The sequence below is a fragment of the Amblyomma mixtum genome, chromosome 4 (assembly GCF_055824585.1).
Source record: "Amblyomma mixtum isolate Tamu chromosome 4, ASM5582458v1, whole genome shotgun sequence".
NCBI classification, from domain to species: domain Eukaryota; kingdom Metazoa; phylum Arthropoda; class Arachnida; order Ixodida; family Ixodidae; genus Amblyomma; species Amblyomma mixtum.
This window is the reverse complement of record NC_143015.1, coordinates 159,065,623-159,089,779: the sequence shown is the minus strand read 5'-3', so window position 1 is coordinate 159,089,779 and position 24,157 is coordinate 159,065,623. Positions and strand designations below refer to the sequence as shown.

The 24,157-nt window shown below is 49.6% G+C and overlaps 1 protein-coding gene across 1 annotated transcript in view; it reads right to left on the bottom strand.

Moving 5' to 3' along the window:
• Cen (cerebellar degeneration-related protein 2-like) overlaps positions 1–24,157 on the bottom strand; it is a 174,571-nt gene that overhangs the window by 121,511 nt on the left and 28,903 nt on the right. The gene's annotated exons all lie outside the window — the stretch shown is intronic.

Sequence of the window (24,157 nt, the reverse complement as noted above, 5' to 3'; positions counted from 1 at the left end):
CAGAGGGTTCCGAACTAATTTCATGCGGCTCGGAGTTATTTGACGCACGCAGAAATGTACGTACAGGTGTTGCATTGTTTCGCCTCAGTCTAAATGCGAACGCCGCTGCCGGAAATTAACACGTCAGGCTAGAACGGAGCCCTGACTGCAGCTTTGACAGACAAAAAAAAAAAAAAAGCACCGCGCACGTAGTACCCATTAAATGCCTGCGAGCAATCAGTGCGGAAGTGCGCGGAAGCGCACTTCCTCAGTAGTTCGCCGCGGACTGCGCGCACGTCATTCACCGTACTTCGAAACAATGCGCTCAGAGCGGAAATCACTGCACCGACGGCTGGCATCCGAGGCACGTCAGCAGCGACGGTCGATGCTAGCTTATTCCAATCGCAGCAGAGACAGACGGAACGTCGACGCCACGCCAAGCCCCGCCCACTCACAGGTGTCAGTCGAACATTGCACTGGCTTATACACGCTAAAAAAAAGGGAGTAAAAAGGGAGTACGCTGTCCTACAGACTGTTCTATAGACTGTCTATAGCCTTCTTATAGACTCTATTGTCATCCTATAGATATTTCTTTTTGTCTGTTCATAGTCTACCTATAGACTGTATATAGAAAAGAGTCTACTAAAAGCATATGGCCATATATCTATATAGATTGTCTATAGACTGTCTGTAGCACTTGTATTGCCTATAGACTGTTCTCTAGGATTTGTCGATAGAGAGTCTATAGACTTTATAGACAGAAGTCTATGGAAAGTCTATAGACTGTGTAGAAAATTTATGTAAGGGAGGACAGCTTAATTACACCCATTTTTACTTTCATATAGGCGCATTCGTGTTTAGAGTGCAGGGTGCTAGTACTGAGGCAGTAAGCTGTCCTCTAGCGCACTAACCTTTTATGAAAGAGAGTGCGTTAAAGGTTAGCTTACTCCCTTTTATACTCCCAAATAGGCGCACAGGTGAAACCTCATTAATGTGAACTCGCTTTATTCGAACTTCCGGTTCATAACATAAACACAGACTCCGCATATTTCTAACAATTTGTTTTCTTTGTTCGAGATTCGGGTGTCGAGTCGAGTACCAACAATTCGAACTCGAAGGGCGCCCAAAATTTGTCCGAATAATACCGCGCTGTTCGGGTCAACGGAAGCCTCTTCAATACGCTTGATGCTGACGGGAGCAAAGCGACGGTTCGAACAAACCGGAAGTTCGAATAAAGCGAGTTCGCACTAACCAGGTTCCACCTATATCTATGAGCGTGAAACGCTGCACGAAATGAATATAGCACAGCATTCAGGCGTACGCCAACAAGACGGCCCACAGTGCAAACGCGATACCGATGGCCAACGACTGAAAAAATTACGAGGACACTTTTGCAACTAATGTGTTGAGAGGCAAAAGCTGAGGACACTATGCCGCGACGACTTCCGGTGGATGTGACGTCGCACCGTTCCCGTGGCTGTATCGATACCGAAATTACACATCTTTCCGGGATCTTTAGTGTTAATTACGCCTAATTACACATTTTTGCAACTAATCTGACACAAATCCGACGTTTTTCGGACCATTCTGCGACAATTTTCACTATGCCGTGCCGACTTCCGGTGGATGTGACGTCAAATCGTTCCCGTGGCTATATCGACGTCCGCGCTATTTCGACGCAATTTCGACATTTTTGCCTATAATTAACTAATTAACCTACAGTCATCAAACTTGGTTTCTGGATTCATTTTTCCTCCTCTATCTGAAGCAAACATTGTTTTTCTTCTATCTTTTCTAGTTCCCGAGTTAACACGCGTGTGACACGCTTTGTTAACGGACGACAGTATGAGCCGTTAAAGGCTTTCGCCTTAATATAGAGAGAGACACGACTCGCTAAGCGCGGAAATGCCTGCGCTTCGCCCCGTCTTAGGCGCAGCAGCGAATGATGACCGGCGCGCCAGCAAGGCGGCCAAACACAAACGCCGGAAACGTGGCATCGACGGTGCGTGACACACACTCGTCTCGTGTGTCGCCGCGGATGCCGTCCCATTGTCGAGCGGTCCTGTCCTGCGGACGACGACGGCTCCCTGCAACGCGGCGTCGTATTACGAGCGAGAAGGCATGACGGCAGCGCAGCACACACTGCAGCCAATGCCGAGCAACGCGGGAGCCCTGCGCTGTCCAGACGGCGCGCCAATCGCTCCGCCGAGTTCCGTTCCCATCAGAGCTGCCCGCGATGGTTGTGCCGCGGCGAAAAGGAGACCCGTCTATTGTTCACGCGGAGAGAAGACGCGACGCCGCAGCGAGCTTCACAGCGTGTCACATATATAACGCGACACCCTGTTTATTCCCGATTCATGCAGACGCGCGCATATATGCGTGGCTTGCCGCATACAGTGCGGATCCCACGCTTCGATAAGCGATGAGAAGATGGCGTCGTCAAACCGCTGCTCGTATAGTCCCTGGAAAAGGACAAATTTCCCACTGACTGACCACTCTTCCTCTGTCAGCGTATTCTTTTTTTTTCTCGCCCGAAGCTGACAATGAAATTTTCACTCACTCACTCACTCACTCACTATAACTCACTCACTCACTCACTCACTATAACTCACTCACTCACCCACTCACACACTCACTCACTCACTCATTCACACACTCACTCACCCACTCACTCACTCACTCACTCACTCATTCACACACCCACTCACTCACTCACACACTCACTCACACACTCACTCACTCACTCACCCACTCACCCACTCACTCACTCACACACTCATTCACACACTCACTCACCCACTCACTCACTCATTCACACACTCACTCACTCACTCACACACTCACTCACCCACTCACTCACTCACTCACACACTCACTCACTCACTCACTCACTATAACTCACTCACTCACTCACACACTCATTCACTCACTCACTCACTCACCCACTCACTCATTCACTCATTCACACACTCACTCACCCACTCACTCACACACTCACTCACTCACTCACTATAACTCACTCACTCACTCAATCACTCATTCAATCAATCAATCAATGCTGGAAATATGATTCATACACATGGGCGTCCGGAGGGGGGGGCAAGGGGGGGCGGTTGCACCCCCCTGGAAAATCACTCACTCGAACCGTGAGTGATGGCCGCACACCAGGGGCGGTGGTGCGCTCAGTCAAAAGGGTAAAAGCAGCCCCGCATGGTCACATCTGCGAAATGCCGCGTCCGGGCGTGCGTCGTTCCGCCGTTTTCAAACCACGCCATCGTTAGCTCTACTGAAGGGCGACCTGTTCCAGACATACAGCGGCACCGGCGAGCATGTGTTTCGAGCCGCCTTGAGATGGGTGTCTGTTTCTTTGATCTCTAGAGAGATAGCGACACGGAGGCAGACAGTGCACGGGGCATCTTGTTTTCGCCTATGTCGTTACGCCGGTCACCGATGAATTCTTAAGGAGGGAAGGACAAATCAGCCGTGTCCACCCCCGCTTTGTCGGGCTGCTCAGGGGCAAGCGGGCGATGAGTTGGCGCCGCCGCCGCTCGCTGTCTCCTCCGATCCACGTGTAGCGCAGTTCGGTAGAAGCGCCGCTTTCAGAATCTCCGGCAAAGGGGATTAGCTGCTTTTGTTCACGGCGACGCAGTCTCCCGAGGCGCCCCCACACCAGCGTTCTTTGCGTCTTCTGTGAAAACCAGCGCCTTTGGTCAACGCAGCCCGATGGCGCCTGCCTGGCTCGCCTGTCACCTCTGGCTGGGCCTCAAATCACAACAGCGCCCATGTACTGTGCGTGTCAGTGCATGGTAAAGAGACCCAGGTGGTCGACATTACCCGGAACTCTGTACTACTCCATCCCTCATAGCCTGAGTCGTTTTGGGGCTCTGAACCCCATAAAAACACAAAAACAAATTTTCCGACCGGAGTGGCGAGTGTCCCTTCCCCTCGGAAGTTGCGCGGCGTTCCTTTCACCCCCAAAGTGCGCATTCGGGGATACTGCGGCAAGTAAGCCCTCGCACGTGTGCGCGCCTCTGTGTTTGTGCTTGGGTGTTTTTATTGGCCGGTTGTCAGCGAAGCTGAGAACAACCAAGACAGCGGACGAGAAAACGACGAGCGGCGAGCAGTGTGTGTGGGGTTGCTCGACTGTGCGGATGCGCAAGCAAGATGGAGCGAGGTGTATGAAGCTGCGAGCGTGCATTTATCTTGTAAATAAGTTTTCGTTGTATATATAGTCATCTTTTGTTTTCAACGTACGCGTTCAACAGTTTTTCCAATCAATGTGTATGATGAGTGTGCACCGAGAGCGTGTAATGAAGCACAGAAGTGAATTTATCACACGTGTAATTACGCAATTCGCCCAGAAAAATCCGAGGCGCCTACAGTTGCTGTTCAAGGAAGACTGACTGAGTGACTGTAGTTGCGTGTTTGCGAACATATTGTGCTGTGTGCTGGTCATCAATCCGGGTGAGTCGAGAACCCGTATGCAGGAAGACTGAGCACTCTTCTCCACGAAGTGATATAGCATCTTTTTGCATTTTTTATTAATTTTAGTTGTTTCTTCGTTGATAAACTCCAATGTACCTCTCCTAGCCGCGCTTTAATTTGCTGTTTGTAATTTTTCTTTCAAGTGTGCATTTTGTTTAATTTTTATTTATATATAAATAAATAAATTTACTCCGCAAATAGCGCCTTTTTGCTACGAACATACCCCCCCCCCCCCCCCCCCCCCGGGGCACCAACGGGGCCCCCACCTGCAAAAAATTCTGCGGACGCCCTTGTTCATACAGTAACAGGCCACCAGCTAGCCCAGCTGTCTACATGCTAGGGACCACCCCATCCGCTGAGGGGTATTACAGCGCTGCTGTCGGCAGGGGAAGCTAATGTGACACAAGAAGAAGAAAGAATTCAGTGCATACTTATCTGTGAAGGAGATTATTCATGATGGGTTCCAACCCATCATGAATGTTTACCAACTTGCCCAACTTTTTGCCCTCCTTGAAGGAGATTATATTTAGGTTTAGGCAAGTGAATGGCGCGAAAGAAAAGCGGCGTAAGTGCTACCGCGTGACTTTACTCTGCGTGTGTATATTGAAAAATAGTATAGGTTTGAATGGGTTCAGAAAATGGGATTATGGAACGTTTGGTTTGGTCTGACAGGATTAACGTTAAAGAACTCCTGGTTGTCGAAATTATGCACTACAGCGTCCCTCATAGCCTCGGTCACTTTGGGATGTAACCCTACAAAACCAAAACCTATTCCTGAATCCCTTCAAACCCATGCATACTTTGCAGTAGGGGTGTATCACTGTTTCGCGCTGTTCTCCAGTATGCATGTCTCCAACACGCACAGCTATAGTGGTTATTCTGCGAATTACGAGCCCTGAACAGCTCGCTACCGCCCCGCACAAGCCCAGCTTTACTAAGCAGGAATTTTAATTGTGATGCAATTGTGGAATGATTGTAAGACGCTGTTATGGACATATTGATGGCAATGGTCCAATCTACCGATGCGTAGCAAAATCTTGCTTTCAAACTTTGTCCTGCGCTCACATCTAGTGGTAAACACTGCTATAGAAAAGCAACAGGATACGTTTTTGCAAATATAAATAGGGTAAAACTACATTATGGTGGAACTTTAGGATACGAGGGGTACCCAAAAGAAACCGGACTTATTTTTGTTTGAACTTATTTGTTCACATTTTAAGCACAGACCATCAATCTCCTTCAATGTATTCCCCACTTGCAATGATACGCTTGTCGAATCTTTCATTCCATTTTTCAAAACATTGTTTAAATTCATCTTTTGTAATGCTTGACAGTGCCTCCGTCGTTTTTTTCTTCACCTCGGCAACATCAGCGAAACGCTTTCCATTCACCTATTTTTTCATTCTAGGAAACAAAGAAAGTAGCACGGGGCAAGGTCGGGAGAGTATGAGGGTTGAGGAATAGGGGTCATGCCATTTTGGTCCAAAATTGTCGTAGAGACAGGGCTGTGTGAGCAGGGGCGTTGCCATGATGAAAAAACCAGTCACCCGACCGCCACAAATCTGGCCGCTTCCACCGCGCACTGTTGTCCTATCTTTTCAAAACATCCAATTAGAAAGCCTGGCGTACTGTCTGACCCTGCGGAACAAATTCTCAATGGACGACTCCTCTCACGTCGAAAAACAAATCAGCATTGTTTTGAGGTTTGGTTTCACCTGACGACCTTTCTTGAGGCGAGGTGAATTTGAAGTTTTCCATTGGCATGATTGTTGCTTTGATTCAGGATTCGATTCAGGAACACTTGAGTTGTCCCCATAGCATCGTCCTTGTACGTCTTTCTTAATATTTCAAGAGTTTTCATTCAACTTTTCCCGAGCAAAAATCAGAATTTCACCGGCGCACGCTGTTCACGACAATCAGCCATTGCAAAAACGACATTCACACAAAACAGTCGTCACTCTAAAACTCTGCCTAAACTAGTCTGACCTCCTTCAACGACGGCACTCGGCTTACTGACTCTGGAATGTTCGTTCTATGCACTCCTAGTGGCAAAACGCGGTACCACAGAAGCTTTGCCGACCAAAAAAATTAGTCCGGTTTCTTTTGGGTACCCCCTCGTATACAAAAAAACTGCGCTCATAAACAACTTCTTGAAAAATATGCGCTTGTCCAAAATATCTGGGTAACGGTTTGCACATCGAAACCTTCACAGCGAACGGATCATAGCCCGGATGTATACTTTACGCCTGGGTGCCAAGAACAGCACGAGCGTTACGAAGGGAACTCTATATAGAACCACGCGTCTCGTCCCGTTCCATCCATAGCCCTCGTTGCCAACGTCCACGCCGTCTTTATTCCGACTTTTCCTCCTCCGGCATAACGTTAATTCGCGAACGTAACGCAGCCGCATAAGGGCGTAAACTCTTCACGCGAGAAATCGCTCGGCTCATCGGGCGGCTCCGGGGCATCCCGGAAGGGCGCCACACCGGACCGCGAAAGATTACGAACGACGCCGTCAGTTCTTCTCCGAGCGGACCCTTCCGTCCAGTGGACACTGCGAACACTCCCGTCGGCGTTAGACGCATTCGGGTAGGCGTCACCGCAAATGCCAGCGACCCGTCTTTCTTTCTTTCTTTCTCTCTTTCTTTCTTTCTTTCTTTCTTTCTTTCTTTCTTTCTTTCTTTTCTTTCTTCCTTTCTTTTCGTTTCTTCCATTCTTTCTCTCAGTACCTCTTCATCTGCTTCTACACCCCTTCCTCTTTTCTTCTTTTCCTAAATCATATCGTCCTCCCATTCTCTTCGTTCACTCCTTTCTTTCGGCGCCTCTTTCCTCCTACTGCTTCTTTACACTCCTTCCTGCCGTTATTTCTCATATTCTCTACCTCTTTCCTTTCATCCTCCTCTCTTTCTTTCCTGCACAGTTTCTCATCGTTTCTTCCTCTTTTTTTCTTTTCTCTCTCTCTCTCCGCCGCGGCATTCCTTTCTCCCCGATGGTGCCGAGCGATTTCCGCAGCGAGTGGGCAGCGCTCACATCTCCGACGCGTCCAGGAAGCGACGCCCGGTGTCAACTCGCGGGTCAACAACCCTGCCCCCCCCCCCCCCCTTGCACTTAGGAAGAGAAAAAAGAACGCCGCACCACCCTTTCCTTCGTTCGCCAGCGGGGCTGACCAGCATACACACACAAACAAGGGAAGAATGGGGGGGGGGGGGGGGGGGGGGGGGGGGGGGGGGGGGGGGCGGCGGCAAAGTGACGCTACGGTGTGATCCGTATATCATAGTACACACTGCCGGCCCCCTTAGAGTGTGCCACCGGGCCGCACACCGCCACCTGCGGCGACAGATGACCCGTGCCAGATAAGTGGACGCAGTGCGGCGACGCGACAATGCAGCGGTCTCTCCTCCATTCACTATCTGTCTTCCCCGCCTCGGGCTCCTGGTGTAAGAGTGGCGCTAAGGGCGAGGTGGCGGCAGAGCAACAGCCCCCCTTCGCTGGGAACGGTAAACGTGCCGCAGCGGAGCGGGAGGAGAGTCGGCGAGGAGACGCGGTGGTCTGGCGACTACTCTCGTGAACTGCACGAGCGAGGGCTAGACGCTATCGGGGGGTCAAAATGTGAGCCCGGACATGATAACGGAAGAGGTGCGATCGAAACTGCAGGAACACTTGGCGCCGATTGAGTGGCTGCGTGGTGGTCAACCTCGTTGTAACGAAGTTGAAGAGGCCGGGCGATTACTTCGTTATAGCCGTAGATTCGTTACAGCCAGTGTTGACCGAGATTCCAAGGGAAACCGTCATTCATTCGTTATATCCATTATTTCGTTATAACGAGGTTAGACTGTAATTCCTTCTGGGGTTAGGAATTCTTTCCTCTGATTGCATTAACGTTTCCATCGTCCGATAGGTGCTGCAGTTTCAGCCGATGATGAAGGTCATATTATTCAGGCACCGCAGTGTCGTTGTCTCAGAGCCACTCTGCAACGAGTTCGATACCGCGGTGGGTGATTCCGTTTCGCCTTATCCCGGATGCGCACGACAGCAAAAAAAGAGAAGAAAAAGAAACGTGCAGTCTTTGTCAAAAGTGTCCGGGCCACGGGAGTAACTGTCGAGCGATCGCAGAACTTGTGGCACGCCTGCAGGTCCGGATTACTGGAGGCTCCTCTCCTTATAAGCTTACTCCCGCTCATCTCTGCAACTTTATGGGTGTCGCAAGTGCCTAATTACAGGAGCCGACTGCGAACCCGGTGGGTTGGAGACTTTTGACAAAGACTGTGCGGTGTTATCACTTGGACGAGTTTAACCCTGAAATGCTGCTCATATCGCCTGTGACGCACACTGTAAGAGTGTGAACAGTTTTCATTTCCGCTCGCAAAACTACACGACTTGTTAGCACAATTGCAGAAGCGGCGTTTTCGAAACGTGTCTTTCAAGGCAAGAAGAAAGCTCCGGCTGCAAGAGATGCAGACAGCCTACTGAATGACAAACTCATTCAAAAGCTAACCGTATACCTGCAAAACAGCATAAAACGTCCGTGGTCGTAATGCCGCATTTTCTACACTTGATTTGCTACGTGCACCTACAAACCTGCCCGCAGTTTTATATCGTCGTTCTCATACATTCAGAAACGATAAAAATTAGGTGACTAATTTTTCTGTAATCATATTTTTTCTCAATAAATCTACCAGTTTTCTGAATTTCGGTAATAAAGGGACCATTTGTGATGAAATCCTGGAAGTTCCTGACTTTCACACCGAACCGATCGAACTACAGTGCCGCTTTAATTATTTCGATATCAGGCCGCCGCGGTGGCTCAGTGGTTTTGGCGCTCGGCTGCTGGCCCGAAAGACGCGGGTGCGATCCCGGCCGCGGCGGTCGAATTTCTAGAGGCCCGTGTACTGTGCGATGCCAGTGCACGTTGAAGAACCCCAGGTGGTCGAAATTATTCCGGAGCCCTCCACTGCGGCGTCCCCATAGCCTGAGTCGCTTTGGGACGTTAAACTCTATAAACCCATAAACTTATTTCAATAACCTGTAATTGTACATAGTGCATATTGCCGCCCTTCTCCTGTCATTTCTTCTATCGCCCCCCTCCCTCCCTTTCTTTCTCTCTCCCTGTCGTTTTATTCCCTCTAGCCGCAGCTTAGGTGCTTCAGGCTTCGATGGAAGACGCCGCGACTAACATCTTTCCTTCAATTTTTGTTTTTATTAATAATGAATACCCACTAACGAAAACAACAGCTTATCTTCTCAGCGCCTTCCGTCGCGGTTTACATAACCATACAGCGTAGACTGCAAGTACCCGGCGTTTGCAAAAGCAACAATTATAGTCATGCATCTTTACTTTTTTCAGAGTGGTGTCTCGCACTCAGGCTTTCCTCGGAAAGCCCGCTTCGCGATGACGCCGAAGCTCAAGCGCCACCGAAGCCACCGACAAAGCTCCCCACGACGCAAGCGTAACGGTGTATCCACACACCCCACCACCTGTGGCGCCTGTATTCGGGCGTCTTTCTAAACGGCATGCCACCGGGGCGTGACGAGAGCACGTTTTCTAACGCAGGCACGATGTCTACTAGTTACTCCCCATTCATTCCGGGCCAACCCCCGATACAGCCAAAGTGCCACTTCCTGGAACGCAGCTGTCTATAAACCCCATCCGCGCCTAAAGAAGGTAAGGGGCGACAAAAGGAAGTACAACGGGTCGTTTCGAATGAAAAATTCTGCGCAGATGCGATGTGAAGCCCGTCGTGACACAGGGCGGCGAACCTGAAGGACCTATAGCTCTTACCTGGGAGAAGCCAACCGAACGCCATATACACGGTGTTTCACCTTAAACTTTGCACAACTTTCAAAAATTGGCTTCATGAGTTCGAAGAGCGCTTTTTCGGCATAGCATTGTCAGTGACGTAGTAAATCAGAATGGAGCTAAGACGTGCTAACTATCAGGCTTGTCAACTATAATATTGAAGAATTAGAGGAACGCTTTTTTACGGCATAGCATTATCAGCGGTGTAGTGCATCAAATGGAGCTAAGGCGTGCTAACCAGCCGGCTTGTTAACTAATATTGCATAGTTAACTTTTTAACCATTACTGTTAGGCTCCTTAAAGGGGTGGAGACACCAAATTTGTGGTTCGCGCGTTCTTAGTTTCAAACGCTTCTTATGGCTCCAGGAAGCATGATACACACTGAAATATTCATATATTCACAGTGAATAATTTATTATCGCATTTTTAGGTGAACGATTTTCGGTTTCGGTTTCGGAACGCCGAGTTGTACAGTGACGTCACAGAGGGGGAAGATCAACTACTTCGCCTGGTCACGTGGGCCCACAAAAGTTGTGACGCACCTACTGCTGCATCGTCTGCTTTCCCACACACGTGCTGACCAGCGCATATGAAAACAAACAACTGCACGTCTAGTCCCAGCAGCTCGGATTCTGACAGATCTGATTCCAACGAGTGAGGACATCGACTTTTTTTTGATCACACGCTACTATCGCCTTCGCGGGTTCGCGTGAGGATGCGAAACACTGCAAAATGCCAGTGAGCATCGCTGCGCCGCTCTACCCAAGCTGCGCCCACAACCGGTGTCACACTTCGCCGCCGTGCAGCAGTACCTGAGCGCTGCTTGGGATGGTGTACAAATATCACAAGAAAAGACAAGATCGCCTTGTTATCAGAACTGCCAGCTATACTCGAGCAGCGACAAAGCATATACCTGCTTATGTTGGGGGCTTTCGTCAACGGCACCGCTCGCGGGCGCTCCGGGCGACGAGCTCTGCTGCTGCCTGGCTGCCGTGGTCGTCGCTAGGCCTATAGCCTGTTTCGCAAGCGGCCGACGCTTCGGAAGTCGCCTGCGCTATAATAAAAGGCCTACTTTTCACAAATAGCTTTAGTGTTAACAGCATCATCTCACAATAAAATAATATTATGGTCAATCTCCTCGACGCCTTCGGCAGCGGAGCTTGCGGGCGCCAGGCGAGCCGGACCCGAACGTCGGGCCAGCGGCAGCTGCGAGGCGGTTGTGGCAAGAAATTTGCTCATATCACAGTTGTTACCTCTACCAGCAGCTCAGTATTAGTCAGCGATCCTCAAAAATGACAATTTTTTCACATTTCTTGTCCCATGGTTTATTATTTACGTCAAGAACACTCTTCAGCTCGCTTTTATGACGTCGGCAGACGGTATCCAGGCTGGCCGACCGGCCGGCAGGCTCGGCGTACTTCACGTCCGCACAAATACAAAACAGCCATGCTACCAGAAAGGATATGCTTCCTAGATTCGAGATACGACAGCATGACTGTGCTAAAAGTGTATCTTTCGGCAACGACACTGCCTGCGGCAACGCCGGGCGACGACCTGCGCGCTGGTCCCAGACTCCCCTAGTCGTCGCTAGGCCTAGCTGGTTTCGTATCGACTTCGCAGCTGAGGGCGCTTCGGGACTGGCCAGCGCTCAGAAACGTGCTCCGCTCGGCACCCCTTTACTGAGAACTCGTCCCATAATAAGAGATATGTTCGATTTCCACGACGTCTTCAGCAACGGAACTAGCAGACGGCAGGCGAACCGCACCAGGTAGCAGCAGCACAAAACCGATGGGATGAAATTTGCTTGCTTCGCAGTCATCACTTCTACCAGGAACTCGGTATTTGCCAACGATCGTCAGAAACGATGCATTTTTGATATTCATATATCCCAGGGTTTGCTATGAACGTGAACAAACAAAACTATCGCGTTCTTCAGATGCCGGCGGTCGGCACGAAAACTGGCGCAGGCCGCCAGGCTCCAAGGAGTGCGCCTTATGTCATCATGACGCTGCCGCTCTCCGCGTTCGCATTGGCTGCCGCTTCCCGTCGTTGCGTTTGCCGCGAGCGGCCCGCCGTTGACATCTAGCAGGCCGGACGCAGGCGGCGAGCTGCAATCGGACGGTGCGACGCTGCTCGCAACGGCGCGCCGCAAACCGAGCGAGGGGCGGTTAGCAGCAAATGCGGCTCGCTGGTGCGTCGACTGCGCTCACGCGGCTGTGCCCCGCTCATCGTACGTCACTGTATTTTGGTATGACGTCACTAAAACTTTAATTTTTCTTCCCACCTTGTGACGTCAGGGTTGATGGCGCTAGCGATGGCTCTAGATCGTGAGAGTGAGCATTTAGGTAATCTTTGAAACCGAATTAAAATATTTTCTAAGCGTTTGTTGTGTCCAACACCTGGCTGTCAGTGCCCTTGCATACATAGGAATCCCATAGCAGGCTTTTTATAGCTTCAAAATTTGGTGTCTCCACCCCTTTAAAGGTGCACTGAAGAGGAATCTGAACTCGTCTTTTTGCCGCGGGAACTCGATCTACACGTTCCGAGCATTCTTAGAAACTGCGACTTATTGCCATGTGTGGCCGATTTCCCTGATTAAATCGAATTAACGTCCGGCTCCCGCCTTTTTTTTCGAATTCTGCCTCGTACGGTGGGCGGAGTCGACCGACACGGGGAGTGCCTTTCACCCAGTCCCGTGGCGGCTTGCCGCTCTGCCATCGGCGGAGTAATACGTAGTAGTCCGTAGAAGCAAATAGTCCGCGCGTATTTTTATTTCTGCGGGCTTATTTTGCGGTTATATTATCTGCAAATGAAGCTATTTATTCACGGAAACCTAACAAACAAAATGAAGCGAAAGCAAAGCCTCCACGGGGCTGGCTGAAAGGCACTCCACGCGTTGGTCGACTCCGCCCACCGTACGAGGCAGAATTCGAAAAAAAAGGCGGGAGCCGGACGTTAATTCGATTTAATTAGGGAAATCGGCCACACATGGCAATAAGTCGCAGTTTCTAAGAATGCTAGGAACGTGTAAATCGAGTTCCCGCGGCAAAAAGACGAGTTCAGATTCCTCTTCAGTGCACCTTTAACTACTGAGAGCCGTGTTGCCAGCCGTAAGTAATATCCATATAAGTTTTTGGAATTCCGAAAACGCGGTTATCCTCGCCGCTGTGGCGCAAAAAATTTTGGCTACATCGCGCCAAAAAAAAAAAAAACATGGGCTGTCCAGAAGCTTGTAGGCATGGCAACCTATCCAGTGCGCGTAACTCGTCGGAATACCAGAATTTGTTAGGCCACAGCGGCGAGGGTAACCGCGTTTTCAAAATTCTAAAAACTGATAATTAAGGAGCCTCCAGTAATAGTTCAAAAGTTTAGTATTAATTAACAGCCCACTAGTTAGTAAGTATTGCCTGTACTCTGATGCCCTACACCGCTGACAGTGCTACGCCGAATAAAGCGCTCTTCAAACTCAAGAAGTCTATTTTTAAAAGTTGTGTACAGTTCTACGAGGATTCTGGTGCGGGCTAGTTGGTTCATGCTTGATAAACAGATTCAAAACAGCGCTACGGAACGAGGACAGAAGGAACACGAAAAACACAGGACGGGCGCTGTGTTCAGAACAGGTCAGCGCCCGTCCTGTGTGTTTCGTGTTCCTTCTGTCCTCGTTCCGTAGCGCTGTTGTGAATCTGTTTATTAAGCTTAAGAGTCCTACGAGGATTCTGGTGTGGGCTAGTTGGTTCATGCTTAATAAACAGATTCACAACAGCGCTACGGAACGAGGACAGAAGGAGCACGAAGGTGAATACAGGTGAATACAGCGCCCGTCCTGTGTGTTTCGTGTTCCTTCTGTCCTCGTTCCGTAGCGCTGTTGTGAATCTGTTTATTAAGCTTAAGAGTCCTACGAGGATTCTGGTGTGGGCTAGTTGGTTCATGCTTAATAAACAGATTCACAACAGCGCTACGGAACGAGGACAGAAGGAGCACGAAGGTGAATACAGGTGAATACAGCGCCCGTCCTGTGTGTTTCGTGTTCCTTCTGTCCTCGTTCCGTAGCGCTGTTGTGAATCTGTTTATTAAGCTTAAGAGTCCTACGAGGATTCTGGTGTGGGCTAGTTGGTTCATGCTTAATAAACAGATTCACAACAGCGCTACGGAACGAGGACAGAAGGAGCACGAAGGTGAATACAGGTGAATACAGCGCCCGTCCTGTGTGTTTCGTGTTCCTTCTGTCCTCGTTCCGTAGCGCTGTTGTGAATCTGTTTATTAAGCTTAAGAGTCCTACGAGGATTCTGGTGTGGGCTAGTTGGTTCATGCTTAATAAACAGATTCACAACAGCGCTACGGAACGAGGACAGAAGGAGCACGAAGGTGAATACAGGTGAATACAGCGCCCGTCCTGTGTGTTTCGTGTTCCTTCTGTCCTCGTTCCGTAGCGCTGTTGTGAATCTGTTTATTAAGCTTAAGAGTCCTACGAGGATTCTGGTGTGGGCTAGTTGGTTCATGCTTAATAAACAGATTCACAACAGCGCTACGGAACGAGGACAGAAGGAGCACGAAGGTGAATACAGGTGAATACAGCGCCCGTCCTGTGTGTTTCGTGTTCCTTCTGTCCTCGTTCCGTAGCGCTGTTGTGAATCTGTTTATTAAGCTTAAGAGTCCTACGAGGATTCTGGTGTGGGCTAGTTGGTTCATGCTTAATAAACAGATTCACAACAGCGCTACGGAACGAGGACAGAAGGAGCACGAAGGTGAATACAGGTGAATACAGCGCCCGTCCTGTGTGTTTCGTGTTCCTTCTGTCATCGTTCCGTAGCGCTGTTGTGAATCTGTTTATTAAGCTTAAGAGTCCTACGAGGATTCTGGTGTGGGCTAGTTGGTTCATGCTTAATAAACAGATTCACAACAGCGCTACGGAACGAGGACAGAAGGAGCACGAAGGTGAATACAGGTGAATACAGCGCCCGTCATGTGTGTTTCGTGTTCCTTCTGTCCTCGTTCCGTAGCGCTGTTGTGAATCTGTTTATTAAGCTTAAGAGTCCTACGAGGATTCTGGTGTGGGCTAGTTGGTTCATGCTTAATAAACAGATTCACAACAGCGCTACGGAACGAGGACAGAAGGAGCACGAAGGTGAATACAGGTTAATACAGCGCCCGTCCTGTGTGTTTCGTGTTCCTTCTGTCCTCGTTCCGTAGCGCTGTTGTGAATCTGTTTATTAAGCTTAAGAGTCCTACGAGGATTCTGGTGTGGGCTAGTTGGTTCATGCTTAATAAACCGATTCACAACAGCGCTACGGAACGAGGACAGAAGGAGCACGAAGGTGAATACAGGTGAATACAGCGCCCGTCCTGTGTGTTTCGTGTTCCTTCTGTCCTCGTTCCGTAGCGCTGTTGTGAATCTGTTTATTAAGCTTAGGAGTCCTAGGAGGATTCTGGTGTGGGCTAGTTGGTTCATGCTTAATAAACAGATTCACAACAGCGCTACGGAACGAGGACAGAAAGAGCACGAAGGTGAATACAGGTGAATACAGCGCCCGTCCTGTGTGTTTCGTGTTCCTTCTGTCCTCGTTCCGTAGCGCTGTTGTGAATCTGTTTATTAAGCTTAAGAGTCCTAGGAGGATTCTGGTGTGGGCTAGTTGGTTCATGCTTAATAAACAGATTCACAACAGCGCTACGGAACGAGGACAGAAGGAGCACGAAGGTGAATACAGGTGAATACAGCGCCCGTCCTGTGTGTTTCGTGTTCCTTCTGTCCTCGTTCCGTAGCGCTGTTGTGAATCTGTTTATTAAGCTTAAGAGTCCTACGAGGATTCTGGTGTGGGCTAGTTGGTTCATGCTTAATAAACCGATTCACAACAGCGCTACGGAACGAGGACAGAAGGAGCACGAAGGTGAATACAGGTGAATACAGCGCCCGTCCTGTGTGTTTCGTGTTCCTTCTGTCCTCGTTCCGTAGCGCTGTTGTGAATCTGTTTATTAAGCTTAGGAGTCCTAGGAGGATTCTGGTGTGGGCTAGTTGGTTCATGCTTAATAAACAGATTCACAACAGCGCTACGGAACGAGGACAGAAAGAGCACGAAGGTGAATACAGGTGAATACAGCGCCCGTCCTGTGTGTTTCGTGTTCCTTCTGTCCTCGTTCCGTAGCGCTGTTGTGAATCTGTTTATTAAGCTTAAGAGTCCTAGGAGGATTCTGGTGTGGGCTAGTTGGTTCATGCTTAATAAACAGATTCACAACAGCGCTACGGAACGAGGACAGAAGGAGCACGAAGGTGAATACAGGTGAATACAGCGCCCGTCCTGTGTGTTTCGTGTTCCTTCTGTCCTCGTTCCGTAGCGCTGTTGTGAATCTGTTTATTAAGCTTAGGAGTCCTACGAGGATTCTGGTGTGGGCTAGTTGGTTCATGCTTAATAAACAGATTCACAACAGCGCTACGGAACGAGGACAGAAAGGGCACGAAGGTGAATACAGGTGAATACAGCGCCCGTCCTGTGTGTTTCGTGTTCCTTCTGTCCTCGTTCCGTAGCGCTGTTGTGAATCTGTTGCGTACAGTCTTAGGTGAAACACCCTGTATAACAGAGTCCCACTCGGTGTGCTTGGCTGCAGGTTGGTGCCCCCCCCCCTACACACCACCGTGACTCTTCAGTGACCCCCGTCGACAGCGTCCCCCGCCGATCCCCAGACCGAAATGGAAGAAGGAGACGGGCGTGTCCGCCGGCGTATAACCCCCCGAGGCGTCGTCGCCTGGATGCATAATGCGCGGCCGCCGGACTACTCGGCTCAGAAGCAGCCGTACGGCACCGCCACGGGTCCGTGCGACCGACCCCCGCTGGGAAGCGGGACACCGCCACTACCCCGGTCGGCACAGAACGTGGCGGGATGCAAAGTGCCGGTGTAGTACTACACACAGTAGACGGGTATAGGCACGCGCTACACGCGCACTACAAACACACTACACGACGAGTATAGCACGTACAACACGGTGTATGCGTACGCGCGCGCTTACTTCGTCGACGAGCAGCGCTATAGTCGCACGCCCGATATACGCGCCGTCGCTTTGTTCGTCGCGGCTCGCTGTAACGATGACCACCCGCGGCGAGCGCATGGATAAATGCGCACGTGGAGAGGAAAAAGAACGGGAAAGGGATGGACGCGCGCGGTGAGACCTGTGGGAACGCTGCGGGGCGCATGCCGCGGAAGCTGCAGCCGGCAGCCCAACAAAGTTGCGCAGCGCGGAAGCCAGGAGGAGAGGAATGTATACAGACACGGCACCACCGCCACTGTAAGCCGGAGTTTACTGAAAGTACATGAAACAAAAAAAAACACTCGCATCCAATTACATGCGTTATTTCTGAAATGGCTCACTTCCTTTGCTTGTCTTATTCTCCCAGACACCATTCTTGCGTAGTATAACTTTTTTTATGCGAAGCATACTACTTTAGCTACCACTTCAGCCCTTCACCGTGGTTGTGCGCCTCCAAATCACGTGATACATGACGTCACACCACGTGACACGATGACGTCACGACAGTGGAGAAACGGGGGCCCACCTCGCGCCGTCGCTGTGGTTTTGCGCCTCCAAATTACGCGACACGATGATGCTTCGTATTCTCCAGGCTTAACCAAGTTAAGCCTCAGCCTTTTTTTTTAGTTCGCTTCCAGCCGCACTCCTCGGGTTTCAGCGGTGCGTCTCTGCGTATGTGTGAAGCCTCTGAGTGTGTGTAAATGGCTCACTGGGTCAGTGGACACCTCAACCGCGCTGTGAGTAGGCGATGGCGTCCACCTACGAACTGAGGCTGTTGTGCGCCTCTCCTTTTCTCAAAACCAGCGGAAGGTTTAGAGTCCGTCGATTTTGAGGAATGGAAAGGAAGGCGCATAACTGGCTCCCTGGGTCAGTGGACACCTCAATCGCGCCTTGAAGACGTGGCGGTGCTGTCCGCCTGACAAAAGCCGTGCTTTCGCACATTTCGTGCTTGGCAATGCTAAACCGCCAGCCATTTTTTTCTTGGCTATCGCAAATGCTATATCCCAGCATCAGTCTATCGCGCGCAGTCTGCCTATGAAAAAAAAAAGCAGATTCAGATTTCGAACCATCACAATGACACGTTGGCAACCTAGTGGCCTAAGCAGCCATGTTTTTCTAAGAGTGCACGCGGCCCACCAACCAAATCAAAGCTGAGATCCCTATGTTTCTAGAACAATGGAACCAAACAGCGATTCCAACGCTATAGCGGTTATTTCGATATACGCCAGAACGCTCCTAAACCGCACCACTCTCGAGACATATGCGAGAGCGCTAACCACAATTTGTGCTGCGCTTCACAGCCCTCCACCCCTATACCACGCAGAATAACCCAAACAGAAACGCCTGCACGACCACGAACTTTCGTTAGAAAACAAAACAGACATATCTACGTGCCCACTGTCTCGAGCTTGCATGTGCGAGGCCCGTCTACCTGACGCTCAAGTGTTACTGAAACGTTATGGCAAAACTGAAACGTACGTTTAACATAAAGACGAAACTCCAGTTTAACCTCGTTATAACGACGTTGAAGGGGCCCGGCGATTACTTCGTTATACCCGTAGCTTCATTGTAGCCCGTGTTAACCGAGCTTCCAAGGGGAATCGTCATTCCTTCGTTGTATCCGATATTTCGTTATAAACAGATTCGTTATAACGAGGTTCGGCTATATGAATTAGCGACACGTCGTTGGTCTTACACGCAAGACTGAGATGTGTTCTTGATCTAAGTAGCTACGGGATAATTAGCGATTTTTTTTCTTCTATCAGAGTTTGCGCACGGGCACTGAAGCAGTATGTATAGTTATAATAAAGTCTTGCAGCGAATAAGGCTTTAACGGAAGCCTTGCACTATGCTCCCGTTTCCTCAAGTAGGAACTAACAAACATAGCAACACGTATACTGCTCAGCCCAGACATGCTCTCGCTTCCTCCCGCATAAACACAAGGCTGTTTTTGTACCACCCATCTGATTATAAATTCGCTCCAACGTACACACGCAAGCAAGGCATCTGGGGCAGCTCCTACACGGCGTGCGTGGGAGTCGGCGGTATGCGAAAACTGCACACTGCCGCAGGGCAGACAGGCAGGCAGCCCGCCGCGCTTGAAGTGTTTGGTAAATACAACCCCGGCGCCGTGTAGAAAGAAGCGCAGGGCGATCCGCGCAGCACTGCTCGTAAGAAGCTGCGGCACCTTGAAGGGAACTGGGTTAACCACACTAGCGGAAACACTGCATGTACCGCTGGCCTCGCAAAGCGCGCCATTTGGCTGCACTGTTATCAATGGGTGACTCAGCCAATGCCTTGCCCCATTCCGGCCGTCCCCTGTGATGCACATTCTCTCCACGTTCCTGCTAACCTTGGTGGCAGCCGCGGCTATATGGTAACGCCTCTTGATATCCTACGGTTACATTGCACACAAAACGCATATAGCGCACTAATCTAGCAACAGCGATCATCAGGAACCCGAGATTCTAATATACACCATAACGGCCACTTATACTATGAATATTAATTACAGGTAGCATTCCTGCGCCGCTTTTGAGATGCGGGTGCTCAAAGTAAGGAAACCTTCTAGAGAAACAGATTTCCACGCTTGCTGAAGCAGCGCCAAATGGGTACTGAAACTCCACTGGACGTCTGCAGAACGTCTGCAGAACGTCTCACACGTCCCCAAGACGTCCCAGGGAGTTTCAGTGCCCTTTGGACGGTTCGTCAATTCATTTTCTCTCTCTCTTTTTGCGAAAGCATCCTTGGCGGTATCCCTCCACCACTTCGCAAACCGTGGTAATGGAAATGCTTAGGGCTGATGGTTGCATCTCAAAACATGCTGATCACCCCTACTGTTATGAAAGGATGGCTGTTTCGATTCACTTTGTATACTCCGAAGGGAACCGGGTATTTCCGCTTTTTGCTGTGCCCGGTACAGGCGACTGCTTTCCGACACCAGTGGCAAGAAGATGATTGCCATTGGCGTGCACAAGTGTCCCTGTATGTGCTCATATATACAGGGGATGGGGGAGGGGGGGGGGGGGGCAAATTTTATGACACCGTCTGTTTTATGCCTTCTGTGTAGCAGGGAACAATATGGGACAAAACTTGTGTCCCCTCTTTCCCCATGCCCATTACAGGAACCCACTGCTCCTGACACCCTGTGCGCACGTCTAGTGGGATGGCGACTGCTTGTTCTACGACGCCTTAGCAGCCACAAAAACATCATCCTAGAGCTTAAAATGCAAAACAAGGGACCGAGGATTGCGCACTTTGGAATGTAACGAGTTCGTCGCGCAGACACAACGCTCAACTTTTCTTTCCCTTCGCCAAAATTGTGTAACCTCAAATCATTATAATACACACTCCAAAGCGTACGCCTGCAGATGCGTCGGTACAGTCCACCAGGACGAGGCAGCCAGACTGCCAGCGCCATCTGTAGTGTGGGCCACCAACTAGAAGCCGATCAACGCACGCTGCGGAGCGTAGCGCGGCGCTGTATTTGAGAGCTCACTAAGAGCTCTCCGCTTTTCAAATGAAATGTGGCAGTCGGATAACATCAAAACAGAGGCGCAGGCCAGTGCGAGGACGAAGATTTTAATCGCGCAGGCGGATGAGTGTCGCACGCCAGGCATCGTACCGGGAAAAAGAAAAAAAAAAGTATCACTCCAGAAGCCGGTTTTAAACAGCGTAGAGAGGAGCGCACGAATGGGCTGCAACTAAAGATAAATACTAAAAAAGCAGAAACGCCGCTGTATTGACCCATGGAAATTTCCATTCAGACGTTTCTAATTTGAATATCCCATCAAAATCTGTACTCTGCCACAAATGCGTTGGCACTTGCGTGATGAGCCTCTGGCCACTACTGTTTTTTTTTTTCAAGTGTGGAGATTTCGAGAAAGCGAGGTAACTGCTCTTTCCAGCCTGCTGATGATCCACTCGGGTGGATTATCAGCGTCACCATCAGCCGAGTCCAGTCCACTGAGGGACAAAGGCCTCTCTGAAATAATGTTCAACGATATGAAATCTGGCGGAATAATAAATAATTATTCCTGCCTATTTCCTCGGCTCGTCGATCCACCTCAATCTCGGACACCCTCCGTAGCGTTGTCTTCCTCTCATTAGGTGTCCACTCTTGCAGCCTTAGAGACCACCGTGGTTGCAGGCTCACATTTTTTTTTTTTTTTTTTTACCACAGCACAGATTCTCGTTTTGAGTTTCCGCGATATGCAGTGGCTGTTGACATACCTAGAGTGGGAACAAAATTTCATACTGAAAGTTTAAAACTCATAAATCTGAATAAAAAAGAATGTTCTGACCTACATTGTGGGCCCAGGAGTGAAGCAAAACAAACGGGGTCACAGCAGATGAAATAGTGACGAAATCTGCTGCTCAGGGTGAGCATCTAGGCAGGTCCTTAACGGAGGAAAACGCCCATGAAAGTAGTACACAAAACCCCACAGCTGTAAGGTTAAGAAATGCAAAAACAAGTGCCGCCTTACAGAGGAACCAAGCACTTTCAATAGCTTGTAGAGTCGCTACTGCAAGATGCTTTTCCAATTCCCACTACGCGCGCATAACAATGGCGAGCTGACGTACTTACAAGCAGGAGTAGCGTTCGAGCCAAGGAATGCCGCTATACGATGGTCCCCACTGTCCTGTGGTGACAGCACCCCGACGCAGACAGCATACAGCGCACAGGAAACGGCAGTAATGTACAGTCTTGGTCAAAAGTCTTAAGGCCAAAGGCTTTTCGCATCAGCCCAATAATACAGCCATTACGGCACTATTAAAGACCGAATGACCTTGAAATGCTAACAGGAGGTTTGTTTTTGCGGTAGAGGAGCTTCTTGCTTCACTTGTGTTTTGAATGATATCCGCTATAACACGGAGCATTCTATATGGACATTCATTTCGCTGCAGGTGGACGCTGTGGCCTTAGGACTTTTGACCAAGTCTGTACTCTATCATCAACAAATTACACACGAGACCTCAGCCGTGGGATGCTCAATACTAGCGCAGGTTAATTTCACTTCGAAGACTTCCCCTTAGAAGTGTTAATCAATCTCGCTTGTATTGTCTCTCCAAGAGCCAGTGTCTGTTGTTGTTGTCGTTGTTACTGCTGTTGTTGGCAGTTCACTTCTCTTGTTCCCGTTTTACTTGTTCCTGACACGCGTTTCACTTGTTGCCGATCGTACGCGACTTTTCTGACAAGGGCCTGATGCGCGCGCCATAGCGACTGCTGGACTAACGCTTGCATGTGCCAGCAACAGTAAAGAACGTGTACCATACTTGCTATCAGGACGCGTTGTCAGCGAGTCCAGATTAAAGTACGTGCTTTTACGCTGATTTGCAAGTCATTCCACGGGCGGCAAGCAGCGAGGAGCGGGTGCAGCGCGACGCGGGTGCGCACCTGTATCGGGGCTCGGGGACCGGCTCGCGGCCAGCACCCGGAGCATGCAGAGTTCGGGCAGCATCGGGGGCCACCCGTCGTCGGGAACTTCGCCTCTCTCGGACCCTGCGGCGCCGAAAGCGGCCAAGATTGATGAGGCACGGGAGGCGTTTACATTTTGAGGCGAAAGCCTTTAGTGGCTCATGCTTTCGTCCGTTAACAAAGCGGGTCACACGCGCTTAACTAGGGAACTAAAAAAGACAGAAAAAAGCAATGGTTGCTTCAGATAGAGGAGGGGAAATTGAACCTAGAAGCCAAGTTTTATGACTGTAGAGTAATTAGTTAATTAATTATAGGCAGAAATGTCGAAATTGCGTCGAAATAGCGCGGGCGTCGACATAGCCACGAGAACGGTATGACGCCACGTCCACCGGAAGTCGTAACGGCATAGTGAAAATTGTCACGGAATGGTCGGGAAAACGTCGGATTTGTGTCAAATTACATGGGGAAATGTGTAATTAAGCGTAATTATCACTTAAGTTTCCCGAAAGATGTACAATTTGGGTATCGATATAGCCTCGGGAACGGTGTGACGTCACATCTACCGGAAGTCGTCACGGCGTAGAGTCCTCGGCTTTCGCCTCTCAACACTTCAGTTTCCAAAGTGCCCTCGTAATTTTTACCCTGCTTCACCAGCGGCTTCCCTCCGCGCGAGGGACGGCCCTTCCACTGAGACTAAACGCTTATTCCGAAACCAACAGGGCATCTTCTGGCTCCGTATAAAGACACGCTGTATACTGGCACCGAATACAGAGCTCTTCGTTGGACGTCCGAAACGTGAAATCTGGTTTGTTCTGAAAAGGTGGCCCATGTGATTAGCACGTAAAACCAAGATACACTCCGTCATGAAAACGGCCTATAGACTTTCCACAGACTTCTTCTTGACTCTATTGATTTGGTATAGATATTTCATTTTGTCTATCCATAGTCTATAAAAAAGGTCTACTAAAAGTGTACGGTCATAAATCTATAACTGTCTATATGGTTTGTATCGCCTATAGACCAGTCTATAGGATTTGTCTATAGAAAGTCTATGGGCCTTATAGACACTCATAATGCAGAAAAGATTCGGAGCATAAATAAAACGTGCACAGAAGACTAGGAACAAACGAGGCAGGACTTCTGTGTCTTCCCGGACTTTTATGTGCGTTTCGTTTATGCTGCGAATCCTTTCTGCATTATGGACAGCAACCAAATGGCCCAAACCACCATGCTACTGCAATTTATATACTCTAAACACGAATACACCTATATGGGAGTAGAAATAAACCTGTACGGGAGTTAGGGAAATCTAGCGCGCACCCTTCTTTAGAGGGTGTGCGCTAGAAGACAACTTTACACCCTTTTTACTCCCTTCTGTTTAGAGTGTAGACACAAGTCTGTGGAAAGTCTTTATTCTGTTTTTTTTTTTTAAGGGTGCAAAGACTAGGAAGCGTACGTG